This window comes from Palaemon carinicauda, chromosome 33 (assembly GCF_036898095.1).
Source record: "Palaemon carinicauda isolate YSFRI2023 chromosome 33, ASM3689809v2, whole genome shotgun sequence".
NCBI classification, from domain to species: Eukaryota; Metazoa; Arthropoda; class Malacostraca; order Decapoda; family Palaemonidae; genus Palaemon; species Palaemon carinicauda.
The window spans coordinates 66698267-66711743 of NC_090757.1; positions in this window are offsets into that span (position 1 = coordinate 66698267).

The following is a 13477-nucleotide window of genomic DNA, read 5'->3' on the forward strand; positions in this document are numbered from 1 at the left end:
ATCCAGAAACTTTACTTTATTTTGAAGAAAATAATGTTGCCCCTCTTTCCTTTCAACAATATTCCAAAGGTGCTAGTCAGTTGGGATCTATGGTTGAGGTGTGCGTTAAAATGGTAAAAAGGTTAATTTTTGGAGCAATAAAGAATAACATTTTATCCTATTCGGATTTTGAATTTTTAGTATGTAATGTGATCCATCTCGCTAATAGACGTCCCATAGCTTTTAAGGAAGTTGTTAGAAATGATAGTAAAGATTCTCTTCCTGAACCAATCACCCCTGAACATTTGATCAGAGGGTATGAGCTGTCTTCTTTAAATTTGATTCCTGAATTGCAGAGCATTCCACCAGATCCAGATTTTGATTCCAGAGACATAGAGAGGAGTTACCAGGGGTTGTGCAAGGTTAAAGAAAATCTTAATAATATTTATCATAATGAGTTTTTAGGTAATTTATTATATCAAGCTATTGACCGAAAGGACAGGTATCGTCCGGTTTCTCATGCATTGATAAAGCCAGGAGATGTAGTTCTTGTGAAGGAGGAACATACTAAAAGGAGTAATTATCCCCTAGGATTAGTTCGCGAAGTTGTAAGTAATGATTTGGGAGAGGTGACACAAGTAACTGTACTGAAAGGGAAAACTAAAGAGATTAGTAAGTTACATGCAAGTCAAATAATTCCTTTCCTTGAGATTAATACTACTGATGATGTAGTTTGTAATACTGATAATAAGAATGTTCCTGGTGCTGATAGAAAGAAAATTTCCTCGCGGCCTAAAAGAAAAGCTGCTACGGTAAGTGAGGAAAGAACAAGAAAAATTTTGCTCTAATTTCATATGTTCATTTACAGCGATGAAGATTTTTTACCTTTGAAAAATCTTCATCCTCTTCCGTGGACTAAACGGAAATTAGTATTTCTTACGTTAGTTTATTAGTATATTTATATATGTATTTATTGAAGTAAGTAGGACTTTTCTCTTAAACTATTAAAATAACTAGTTAAATTACATTTATATGCTTGGTACCATCTAAGTCCTGCTTGCTTACTACGAGCTAAGTAATTAGCTAACAAGCCTGCTAATCACGCCATTTTCTCTTTACTTGGGAGGTTCATGGATATACCCAAGTCAGTCTGGCCTAGCATACCATACCGTCCATATCTTCACTGGCAGTATTTCGGCACGAAGATTTGAGCTGCTAGATTTGTGCTACAAGATTTTCATACCATTGAATTTGTGCTGTGCTGCTATTTTATTGAACCATGTTTGGATTACGAGATTCAAGTGTTTCTACATTCCCGAAGTTATTTAACATGAACTAACTTCCTTTAATTTGGACTCTGAGCTTCCTTCGGCATGAAACTTTAAACTTCGAGGGCATTCGACTCGTCTCATAGCTTGCATGGATAAAGGTGAGAACCAAGCATTGTTAGGGGTTTCGTAATGTTTTATGGTCATCATTATCCGTTGCCTTAAGCCTTCAAAGCACCAATATTGAAATAAATTCCTTCCTCTCTGATAGATATATATAGTGTACTATTAAACTAATTTTGATACTTTTACAATACTTTCGCTTAGGTATAATTGGTGAAGCTAGGTCGTCCTGGGTTATCATCCTGCGTTCATCTTTCTTATTTATATTATTGGTAAGACTTTATATTAGATTTAATTCGAAGGGTGAATGTTATAGTGAATACATTATATAAAATTATATTGCTTATATTTATAGCTTCAGGACAGTGTTTGATGTCGGAATGTATTTCATTTTCCAGGATATCATTTATCCAAATGTTTAATTGAAGTGGCTTAGTCCGAAGATAAATTCCCTGTTTGTTACATTGGCGAGCACTTCCAACATTATCGGTAATGGCTTATTAGGTTTATATAGATCATATATGCAATTTACGATTTATTCATATATACTTTGTTCAAATTGAATTTATATAATTTACTTTCTTTTATTATATTTTGATATATTCATTTTTGTTGTTTATACAGGTGAGGTTGGAAAAGCTGAAAGTAGTTTGGAAATTACCCCTAGATATAACCACCTTCAAGCAATCGAAATAGAACATTTATAGCATTTTTATTTTTTCTGAAATGTTTATAATAAATTTGGTGAATTGTTTTGAAGAGTTTTCCTAACTACCATTGTAGAATGTTCAAATTTCAGCTTAGAGCTCAAGTCCGAACTAAATTCTGTCCGAGCACCAAAGTCCAGACATCAAGTCGCGTTCATGAACACTCGTATGTAAAAAAAAAAAAAAAAAAAACAATCGTTAAAACGATAGTTCGGTAATATAAACAACAGGGGAGGAGGCACCTAACCACACTGAGAATTGTTAAATTAAGCACTTCACACCTGAACACTTAAAATGACCAAACAACGGACACTTAGATTTCAAAGATAAAATAAACAAATTCTCATACAAAACAAAGGCTATTCTGCCACAAAATAATTCCTAAAAACTAGTAATTAAACCTAGAAAAACAAGGCTGATCTACACTTTCTAATACTGTTATATGGAATTGGAAAGGCTTGCCCTTCTTTCTTAAATAAGTTACGCAGTAGCCAAATTTGTGAGGAAAAGAATTGAAACCCATTTTTTTCTGGATAACAGAATTAAAAGAATTTCAAAAATACAAAAACTAAAACTTTTGTTGAAATGAATAGATATATGTCGTTTGGAAACCTCAAATTAAAAGAAACTGAACGAGTGAAACATTAGAACAGAATAAAATAGTGTTGAAAAAAAATCAACGTGATATAGAGGCAATACAAAGAGTTGACAATTTACTGAAGGTTTATTTCTATAGGACCTACCTGAGCTATGCACATAGACACCCACACATACGCACACACACACTATATTAGAAGGTTTCTCATCATCATTCGAATACAACGAAAGCCTTTGGCTGAGAGTGATGATATATATATATATATATATATATATATATATATATATATATATATATATATATATATATATATATATATATATATATGTATGTGCATATATATATATATTATATAACGGATCTTGAGCGAAGCGAAAAATCTATTTTTGGGTGAGATGGCCATGTCGTCCTGATGGAAGTTCCTATAGGGTAGCTTCCTAGGGTACTGTATATTACAACTACGGCGATATTCGCAGAGAATTTACCTTAAGGTACCAGAATTCTAACTCTTGGAGCGATTATCCCTCATGAAAGGGATATCGCGACATATCAGAGGACGTATTCTTGACACGCCACATGGCAATCTACACCCCGAACAGAGATTACGTATCGCAGGGGTCAATTGGCAAGAAATGAAATCGGGAAAGAAAAAGGGGGAGCCGCTCCCAAGGCTCCCTATCTCCCATTTCGTAAGCGTGCCTGGCGCCAATCCTGGCGCCATCTGTATTCCTTGTAGCGTACACGAGGTGCTACAGATACTGTATGTAGGGAGGGGTCCTACAGCCCTTTTTCAGAAAGGGAAGGGCGGGTCCATCAGGACGACATGGCCATCTCACCCAAAAATAGATTTTTCGCTTCGCTCAAAATCCGTTTTTTGGGCTCAAGCCATGTCGTCCTGATGGAAGTGTACCAGAGCATTGCTGTATCTGTGGATTCTCAGAACGTGCCGTACTCCCCGGAAGTAATTTTTCCCCGGTCGACTAGACCTAGAGACCTAAGATGTTACCGTTATACATCTTTTCAGCTAACTATAAACCATGTTAGAGCTTCCTGCCCCCTACAGGGAAGAGTCCTACTGGGCTCTGGAAAAGTCTCGAAGAGTACATATACCTATGTATGAATACCAGGCAAGCTAATATAGTGGTCTCACCCTATATTAAGTAAAGCATAGTTTGTAAAGAACCACTGCGTCAATATGAAATATCGACCAGTTATCCGCACAATACTTGTATTGGACAAAGTTTTATATCCGCATAGGAAGAAACTAGTAAAACTGCCCTCATCCCCTTATGGGATGGAGTCCTCCCGTTAAGGGAATCATAAACCAATGCAACATGGCTTGCATAAAGGAACAATTCTATTAGAATTATCCCCGATAGGGTACATAGAATGAATGCTCAATTATACCAATAAATTGACACAGGTGAAAGAGACGCAAGGTTCTCAAGAACAAGTTTATTGACAGACAAAAAATAGACAGGTTAACAACAATTATATATATATATATATATATATATATATATATATATATATATATATATATATATATATATATATATATATATATATATATATATATATATATATATATATATATATATATATATATATATATATATATATATATATATATAAGAAGAGGATAACCCTAAACTTTAAGCATAAGTATGATAGTAAACAGAACTTGTTTATCTGAAAGAAAAAACATTAAATGCCACTTTTAAGATACCGAGGTATCAAAGTCATAAAAGTCTGTATTACAAATCAATCACATTAGCGTTAGAAACGCTCGGCACACATATCTGCACTTATGCTAGGTTCACCTTTGGAAATGGAACAGTCTACATGGGCAACTCACTGCCCTCATTTAGTTTGTAGTACAGTATGTAACTACACACTCACCCTGGAATTAATCGTCCCAATTAAAACCACTGTTCCTCGCAGAGTTAAACAGTAGGGTTAACGACGTGACCCACTGCTACCAGAGATCTCTTTAGTTCCTCTACTTGCTTCGCATAGTGGCGAAAAAACACTCTGGAAGACTTCCAGCCACTGTATGAACGGAGATGTTCAAAATCCATACAATTGAAGAAATTTAAGGATGAGGCAACTTTCCTCGGATCGTGACCTGCGGGTGTACTGTCAGGATCCGCTCTGCGAATAAAATATGTGATTTTCGCTCTGAGTTGATTCAGAGATAAATTTGAGCCTGATGTTTTTCCCCTGAATAGTTGACCACCCCTGAAGTCTGAAGTTCTATGAAGATAGACCTTTAGGCATTCTACTGGACATAGAGATGCATCTTCTTTCAGAGGGCAGATTCTCCAGGGACCCCACCTGTTGGTGGGTAACTCATTCTTGGCGAGAAACGTAGGATCCGGAAACAGGTTCAGTTCTCCTCCATCCAGGAACTGAACACGACCTGCCTCTCTCGAGAGGGCTACGATCTCACTAACCCTGGCCCCGGACGCGAGTGCAAATAGGAAAATAACTTTTTGGGTCAAATCCTTTAACGCACACTCTTCATTGCTTAACAAAGAAGCAAAATAAATAACTTTGTCTAAAGACCATGAAATGGGCTTTGGAGGTGCTGAAGGTCTGAGCCTAGCGCAGGCTTTCGGAACTTTATTAAAGATTTCGTTAGCGAGGTCGACCTGGAAGGCATATAGAATGGGTCTTGTCAAAGCAGACTTACACGCTGAGATCGTGTTAGCTGCCAACCCTTGACCATGGAGGTGGATGAGGAAAGATAAGCAGAAGTCTGTCGAGATCTCCTGCGGATTCTTCGCCTTGATAAAGGCCACCCATTTTCTCCAAGATGACTCATATTGCCTTCTAGTAGATTTGCACTTATATTCCTCTAGGAAGTCTATGCTGGCTTTTGAAATCCCGAAACGCTTTCTCACCGCTAGGGAAAGAAAATCATGAGCTGCAGAGTCCGGGTTTTCTGTAATGAAGCGCAGACAGTCGACTTCTGGACTCGCTGGGTCAGAACTGGATGTGGTAGCAGTACAAACTTCAGCCGTAGTTCCAATGCCAGGGGGAACCACACGCTGTTCGGCCACTTGTGGGCCACTATTGCCACTACCCCCTTGAAGGATCTCAGTTTGTTAAGGACCCTCAACAGAAGGTTGTGAGGAGGGAACAGATAAATCCTGGACCATCTGTTCCAGTCGAGGGACATTGCGACCACTACTTCCGTTAAGGGGTCCTCGTACGGGGACACGTACAGGGGCAACTTCTTGTTGTCTTTCGTTGCAAAGAGGTCTATCTGCAGTTCTGGGACTTGATTCAGAATGAAGGAGAATGATCCTGCCTCTAAGGACCATTCCGACTCTATCGGTGTGAACCTGGATAGAGCGTCCTCTGTCACATTGCAGACTCCTTGAAGGTGAACTGCCGACAGGTACCACTTCTTCTTTTCCGCCAATCGGAAGATGGCCAACATCACCTGGTTGAGAGGTGGTGACCTCGTTCCTTGTCGATTCAAGCATCTCACAACTACCTCGCTGTCCATCACCAACCTTATGTGGATCGAGTGACGCGGGGAGACTTTCTTTAAGGTAAGGAGCACTTCTATAGCTTCTAGAAAGTTTATGTGAAAGGTCTTGAATAGCTTGGACCAAGTCCCCTGGACTTTTTTCCGATGAGAGTGACCTCCCCATCCTTCCTTCGAGGCGTCTGAGTGAATCGTCACCGACGGGGGAGGTGGCTGAAGAAGAACCGACTTCTTTAGATGTCTGGCTTGGGACCAAGGCCTGAGAAGAGTACGTAGCCGAAGCGGAACTGGTCTTCTCAGATCTCTTCGCGCGTTTGAAGCATACCTTCTCCAAACTCCAGTTGCATCCTTTAGCTGTGCTCTTAGCACTGGGTCTGTCACCGAAGCAAACTGGAGAGAGCCCAGTACCCTCTCCTGTTCGCGTCTTCATATCCTTTCGGAATCTAGAAGTCTCTTGACAGAACCCGCTATCTCCTTCCTTTTCTTCGCCGGGATGGAGAAACGGTGTGACAAAAGGTCCCAGTGGATTCCCAACCACTGGAACTTTTGAGATGGAGAAAGTCGAGACTTTTTTCTGTTGATCTTGAAGTCTAGGTACTCTAGGAACTGGATCACTTGACTGGAAGCTTGCAAGCATTCGGTCTCGGATGTTGCCCACACCAACCAGTCGTCCAGGTAGGCTACTACCTGAATTCCCTTTAGGCGTAATTGTTTGAGAGCTACGCTCGCAAGCTTCGTGAAAATATTTGGGGCTATGTTTAGCCCGAATGGCATGGCTCTGAAGGCATATAGTCTTCGTTGTAGCCTGAACCCTAGGTAGGGGGAGAGTCGACGGTTGATTGGAATGTGCCAATAAGCGTCTGACAAGTCTATAGAGACGGAATATGCCCTCTTGGGCAGTAAGGTCCTTATGTGTTGCAGTGTTAGCATCTTGAACTTGCAATTCACTATGAACTTGTTGAGTGGCGACAAGTCCAGAATGACTGAGCTTTTCCGAGTCTTTCTTGGGAACACAAAACAGCCTCCCTTGGAATTTGATGGACTTCACCTTTCGGATCACCTTTTTCTCCAACAGTTCTTGAACGTACTCCTCCAGAACGGGGGTGGAGTGTTGGAGAAACCGAAGGCACGGGGGTGGAGTGCTGTACCAGCTCCAGCCCAGTCCATTCTTGAGTAGGCTGTGGGCCCAGGGATCGAAGGTCCACCGATCCCGAAATTTCAGAAGTCTCCCTCTTACCGGTATCATCTCACTTGGACTGCCGCCCTGAGGTCTTGCCTCCCTGACCACGACCACCCCTTAATCCCCGTCCCCTTGAGGGGCGCCTAGACGAGCCTCTGGCTGCTCCTCTAGGCTTTGCTTGAAAGGAAGAAGACTGCCCTTCGAACGTTGGGGTGAATGCCGTGGACTGTGTCGACACAGCCTGGGGAACCCACTGAAAAGTGGTCAGGGTTTGTGCCACCATCTGGGGCACTGGAGGCAATGGCAATTGCAGTTGCTGTTGCTGTCTAAAAGGCTTGGCTGGCTGAGACGGTAGCCTAGTCCTCATAGTCTTCCTGTTTGGTTGAGGACCCTCATCCGGGGAAGACTTTCTTTTGATAGCCAGGCCCCACTTCTGGAGAAGGTTTCTATTCTCCAAGGCGGCCTTATCAACAACTTCTTTGACCAAATCGGTAGAGAAAAGGTCTTTCCCCCAAATGTTGGAGGAGGTTAGTTTCCTTGGCTCGTGTATCACCGTAGCCGTGGTGAACACGAACTCCCTACAAGCTCTCCTCGCCTTGACGAAGCCATAAAGGTCCTTCGTCACTGTGGCCAGATGAGTCTTGGCCACCACCATGAACATTTCATGGACCTTGGGGTCACTTGCCATCGTCTCAAGAGTAGTCTGAAGAGATATTGAGGCAGCCAGTCTTTCATTTGTATCGAACTCTCTTCGCAAAAGAAAGTTAGACAGCTTAAGGAGGTCCTCGCCGAACTGACGTCCGGCAATAACAGCTTCCAACTTCCCAACTGAGAACGTAAGATGGACGTCCTTCCATTCTTTGTGGTCCATAGGCAGGGCCAGCGACAATGGTTTACACTCCTCCAGGGAGGGGCAAGACTTGCCGGCCTCGACTGCTTTTAGTACAGCCGCAAACCCTTTCTGTAAAAAGGGGAAGGCTGTAGCAGGAGAGGACACAAAGGAAGGGAGCTTCTTGCTCAACGCAGCTACCTTTGAGTTAGAGAAGCCCCTCTCTTTCATCGAGGATGAAAGTAGAGCTTGAGCCTTAGCATGGTCTATCACTATGACCTCCTTCGGCTCTGTCTCCTCCTTTCAAGCTGGTTCCTTCCTCAGCCGGACATAACAGTCCGGATATGATGTCTTGCTGGGCCAGAATTCAACCTCCTCTAGGGGAACTGAGCCCAACTTATCCGAGATGACGATCTTTCCAGTCGTCATCGGCATGTGCTCAGCATACCTCCATGGGTTAGCATCTGAGCACAAGGGAAGGGCTTTCACATTAAGCCTTTTCTGGGGCCTATGTGATTCTGCAAGGCTCTGCATCCGCAGTTCCATTGCAGCCGCCTTCTCCTGATTCTCCTTCTGCATTTGTTGGATCATTCCAACAATAGAAGAGAGGGCCTGTCCCAGCTCTACTGGGAGACCGGCCGATGTTGAGGGAATAGGCTCCGGAATCTGAACCGGAGTAGCCGGCACCTCTTCCTCTACAACGTCTGGAGCTTGGACTTCATCCTGGCCTTCTGCCAGGAGGTCTTCCTCCAGACGTTCGTCCACGTCAGACATCCTGTCATCTAACTGGATGTCTTGCATAGCGACCGCGACTTCAGCATCCACCTGGATCTGAACTTGGGGGATCTCCTCTTGAGGCTGGGAATCACTGCATCAGCTAATGCCTTAGGGAAAAGATACGCCCTCATCTTCTCACTTGGAAGATAAGGTCCAGAGGTGTTCTTCTGGAAGACCCTTACCCAGGTACGAAGCTTCTCCCTTGCTATATCCCTTGATTCCGCCGTCCTAGGGGAATCAAAGGCCTCAGTAATCAGGTTAGTGCACACATTACATACCTGAGGGTCCCAATACCGGAGATCATCCTTGGAGACAGCGCATGCTGCGTGTCTCCTACAAAACTTTTGTCCGCAGAGGTTCTTGCTGCGGACGTTGCAGAAAACACTTCCGCACTTCGGAGGGTCCTCCTGTGAAGAGAAGAAATTTCCATGAGTATCAAGTGAACTATGTATCACTGGATATGCATAGTATAGCATAACAATTCAGAAAGGTAAACCACACCCTTGTGTTTCCCCCACAACCAATTGTTGCAGCCTTCCAGATAATAAAATCGAATGGTTAATCTCTTCTGGAATAACCAATGCAAAGTTTCCAGAGGAAACAGGTGGAGCTCACACCAAAGCAATGATTTTAAAATCCTGGATAATAGACAAGAAAGAACTCACTTTCTTATCTGTAGGGCAACAGCAAAGGGCTGTGCAAGAAAACACAAAAGTGTTAGAACACACAGTGCTGTACCAAAACCTATACTATAGTTTTCTTCTTACAGTATATGTTATACTGAAGAATACTGGTACAGTATAGGAGGTTATGTGCCGGCCGGCACACACCATAACTAGCTTTAAAGTATACTACTTAACAGCTAAAAGGTGGCAGAACGCTGGTTCAAATGCATGTGCCGGCCGGCAACAGCCAATGTCGGCCGGCATTGACTGCCGACCGGCCACTACACAAGGTAGTACCCAGCTGCCGGCCACACTCTTGTCGACCGGCAGACAAGGGCTGACATTAGCCTGCCGGCAAAGGTACTGGACCGATGCCAGCCGGCAGCAAAAGAACCAAAGGACTACACCTGCCGGCGGGTCGGGTACAGCACTAGAAGAAAAACAGAATGGATGCCGGGATAAGAGCATATACTACCTCCAAGCCCGGCAATCCGAAAGGGTGCATATAAGGAAGGGGAGAATCTAATTCAAGCTTCCTCACCAGTGCCGTCTGGCTCTACAGGCAGGCATGGATGAGGGACCAAGAGAGGTCCGGGCAGCAATCAAGGCAGAAGACCCTTGCTGCCGGCCGGCAAGGGACTGAGTCAATTCCACATCCTTACCTATCCTAGGTTCAGATGTAGAATGACGTACAGTACTGTAATGGCTAGGCCATTACGGAGATAGAGGGGGAAGGGACAAAAGAGGGTCTTACCAACCTTGCTTTAGAGAAGGATCACCCGCAGCCAAGAAACTCATCTTAGCCTAAGGGAGATCCAAGAAGGGAGGCCAGCAATACTTGCCAGCTCCCAGAGAACCAAAGCAAGGAAAGTGTTGCTACTCCCAGGGAAAGAAACTTATCCTCCAGCAAGAACAGCAACGAGGACTAGTCTGGTAGATCACAAAAGAAGGAATCATCTTGTACAGAAACCTTCGGTAGTGACCTAAGGAGGCTAAGCCTCCTATGTCTGTGTCAGGCCAGCAAGGGAGACTATCCCAAGCCAGACAAACATAGACTCAGACTAAAAAACTCTGTTGTTCTGTCCATCTCTGAAACCAGACTTACTGGAACAGGAAGGTACAGTAACACCCCAGTATAGTTTTATTGAAAATTAATTCAGATAAACCACTTAAGGATAAGCCCAAGGCTTAAACAGAGGGAAAGGGATTGCATACCTTCTCCGAAGAAAAGAAAGCAACCGGGGAGTATGAGAAAGTATACTAAGGCTCCATAAGCAACTTAGCCTAGCCACCAAGAGAATCGATTACCTAAATCACCGAAACTCACTCGTATACTATCTTGGAAATATTCAACATAATCTTAAATGTATAAAAAACAGCCTAAAGCTTCAATAAAATTTTAATACACTCGGAAAAACCAAAATCATGCATGAAGTACTAGGACCAAACGACTAGGCTACATGGCCTAGCGTTGGCCAGAATTGGGGAATACTTCGCCAAAATAATACTAAGACACGAAAGGAAATCCTATGTAACACTAAATAGCTAAAATTTATTAAAGCAAAACAACCGGGAATGTCGCTCTGGCTAACTGAACTTATACCTAGCGAGAGACAGCGTCCATGACGCCTCCGGTAGGCTACGGCTCTTGTAACAAAGATTAACCCTATTAATCACTTGAAAAATTACCAAGAGCCTACATTTATACATAAAGGACATGTTACTCAACTTATCAGAGGTGGACGAAGTTGGAGAAGCCATGAAAAGTAGAATAAATCCAAGATTTGCGAGAAACAGGAAAAAACACCGAGTTGTTAAGCTACGCAAAAAGGAATACAGATGGCGCCAGGATTGGCGCCAGGCACGCTTACGAAACGGGAGATAGGGAGCCTTGGGAGCAGCTCCCCCTTTTTCTTTCCCGATTTCGTTTCTTGCCAATTGACCCCTGCGATACGTAATCTCTGTTCTGGGTGTAGATTGCCATGTGGCGTGTCAAGAATACGTCCTCTATGTCGCGATATCCCTTTCACGAGGGATAATCGCTCCAGGAGTTAGAATTCTGGTTCCTTAAGGTAAATTCTCTGGGAATATTGCCGTAGTTGTAATATACCCTAGGAAGCTACCCTATAGGAACTTCCATCAGGACGACATAGCTTGAGCCCAAATATATAACGGATTTTGAGCGAAGCGAAAAATCTATTTTTGGGTGAGATGGCCATGTCGTCCTGATGGAAGTTCCTATAGGGTAGCTTCCTAGGGTATATTACAACTACGGCGATATTCCCAGAGCATTTACCTTAAGGTACCAGAATTCTAACTCCTGGAGCGAGTATCCCTCGTGAAAGGGATATCGCGACATATCAGAGGACGTATTCTAGACACGTCACATGGCAATCTACATCCTGGACATAGATTTCATCTCGTAGGAGGTGATTGGCGAGATACGAATTCGGGAAAGAAAAAGGGGAGCCGCTCCCAAGGCTTCCCTATCCCCCGATTCGTATGCGTGCCTGGCGCCAATCCTGGCGCCATCTGTATTCCTTGTAGCGTACACGAGGTGCTACAGATACTGTATGTAGGGAGGGGTCCTACAGCCCTTTCTTAGAAAGGCAAGGGCGGGTCCATCAGGACGACATGGCTATCTCACCCAAAAATAGATTTTTCGCTTCGCTCAAAATCCGTTTTTTGGGCTCAAGCCATGTCGTCCTGAAGTGTACCAGAGCATTACTGTATCTGTGGATTCTCAGAACGTGCCGTACTCCCCGAAGGTATTTTTTTCTGGTCGACTAGACCTAGACACCTAAGATGTTACCGTTATACATCTTTTCAACTAACTATAAACTATGTTAGAGCTTCCTGCCCCCTACAGGGAAGAGTCCTTCTAGACTCTGGAAAAGTCTCGAAGAGTACATATACCTATGTATGAATACCAGGCAAGCTAATATAGTGGTCTCGCCCTATATTAAGTAAAGCATAGTTTGTATAGAACCACTGCGTCAATATATATTGACCAGTAATCCGCACAATACTTGTATTGGACAAAGGTTTATATCCGCATAGGAAGAAACTAATAAAACTGCCCTCGTCCCTTTATGGGACTGAGTCCTCCCATTAGGGGACTTACATAAACCAATGCAACATAGCTTGCATAACAGAACAATTCTATCAGAATTATCCAAGATAAGATACATAGAATTAAATGCTCAATTATACCAATAAATTGACACAGGTGAAAGAGACGCAAGGTTCTCAAGAACAAGTTTATTGACAGACAATAAACAGACAGGTTAACAACAAATATATATATATATATATATATATATATATATATATATATATATATATATATATATATATATATATATATATATATATATATATATATATATATATATATATATATATATATATATATATATATATATATATATATATATATATATATATAAAAAAGAGGATAACCCAAAACTTTAAGCATAAGTATGATAGTAAACATAACTTGTTTATCTGAAAGAAAAACCATTAAACGCCACTTAATAAGATACCGAGGTATCAAGTCATAAAGTCTGTATTACAAATCAATCACATTAGCGTTAGAAACGCTCGGCACACATGTCTGTACTTATGCTAGGTTCACCTTTGAAAGAAGGAACAGTCTATGTAGGCACTTGGTGCCCTCCTTTAGTTTGTAGTACAGTATGTACCTACACACTCACCCTGGACTTAATCGTCCCAATTAAGACCACTGTTCCTCGCAGAGTTAAACAGTAGGGTTAACTACACGACCCACTGCTACCACAGATCTCTTAAGTTCCTCTACTTGCTTCGCATAGTGGAGAAAGAACACACTGG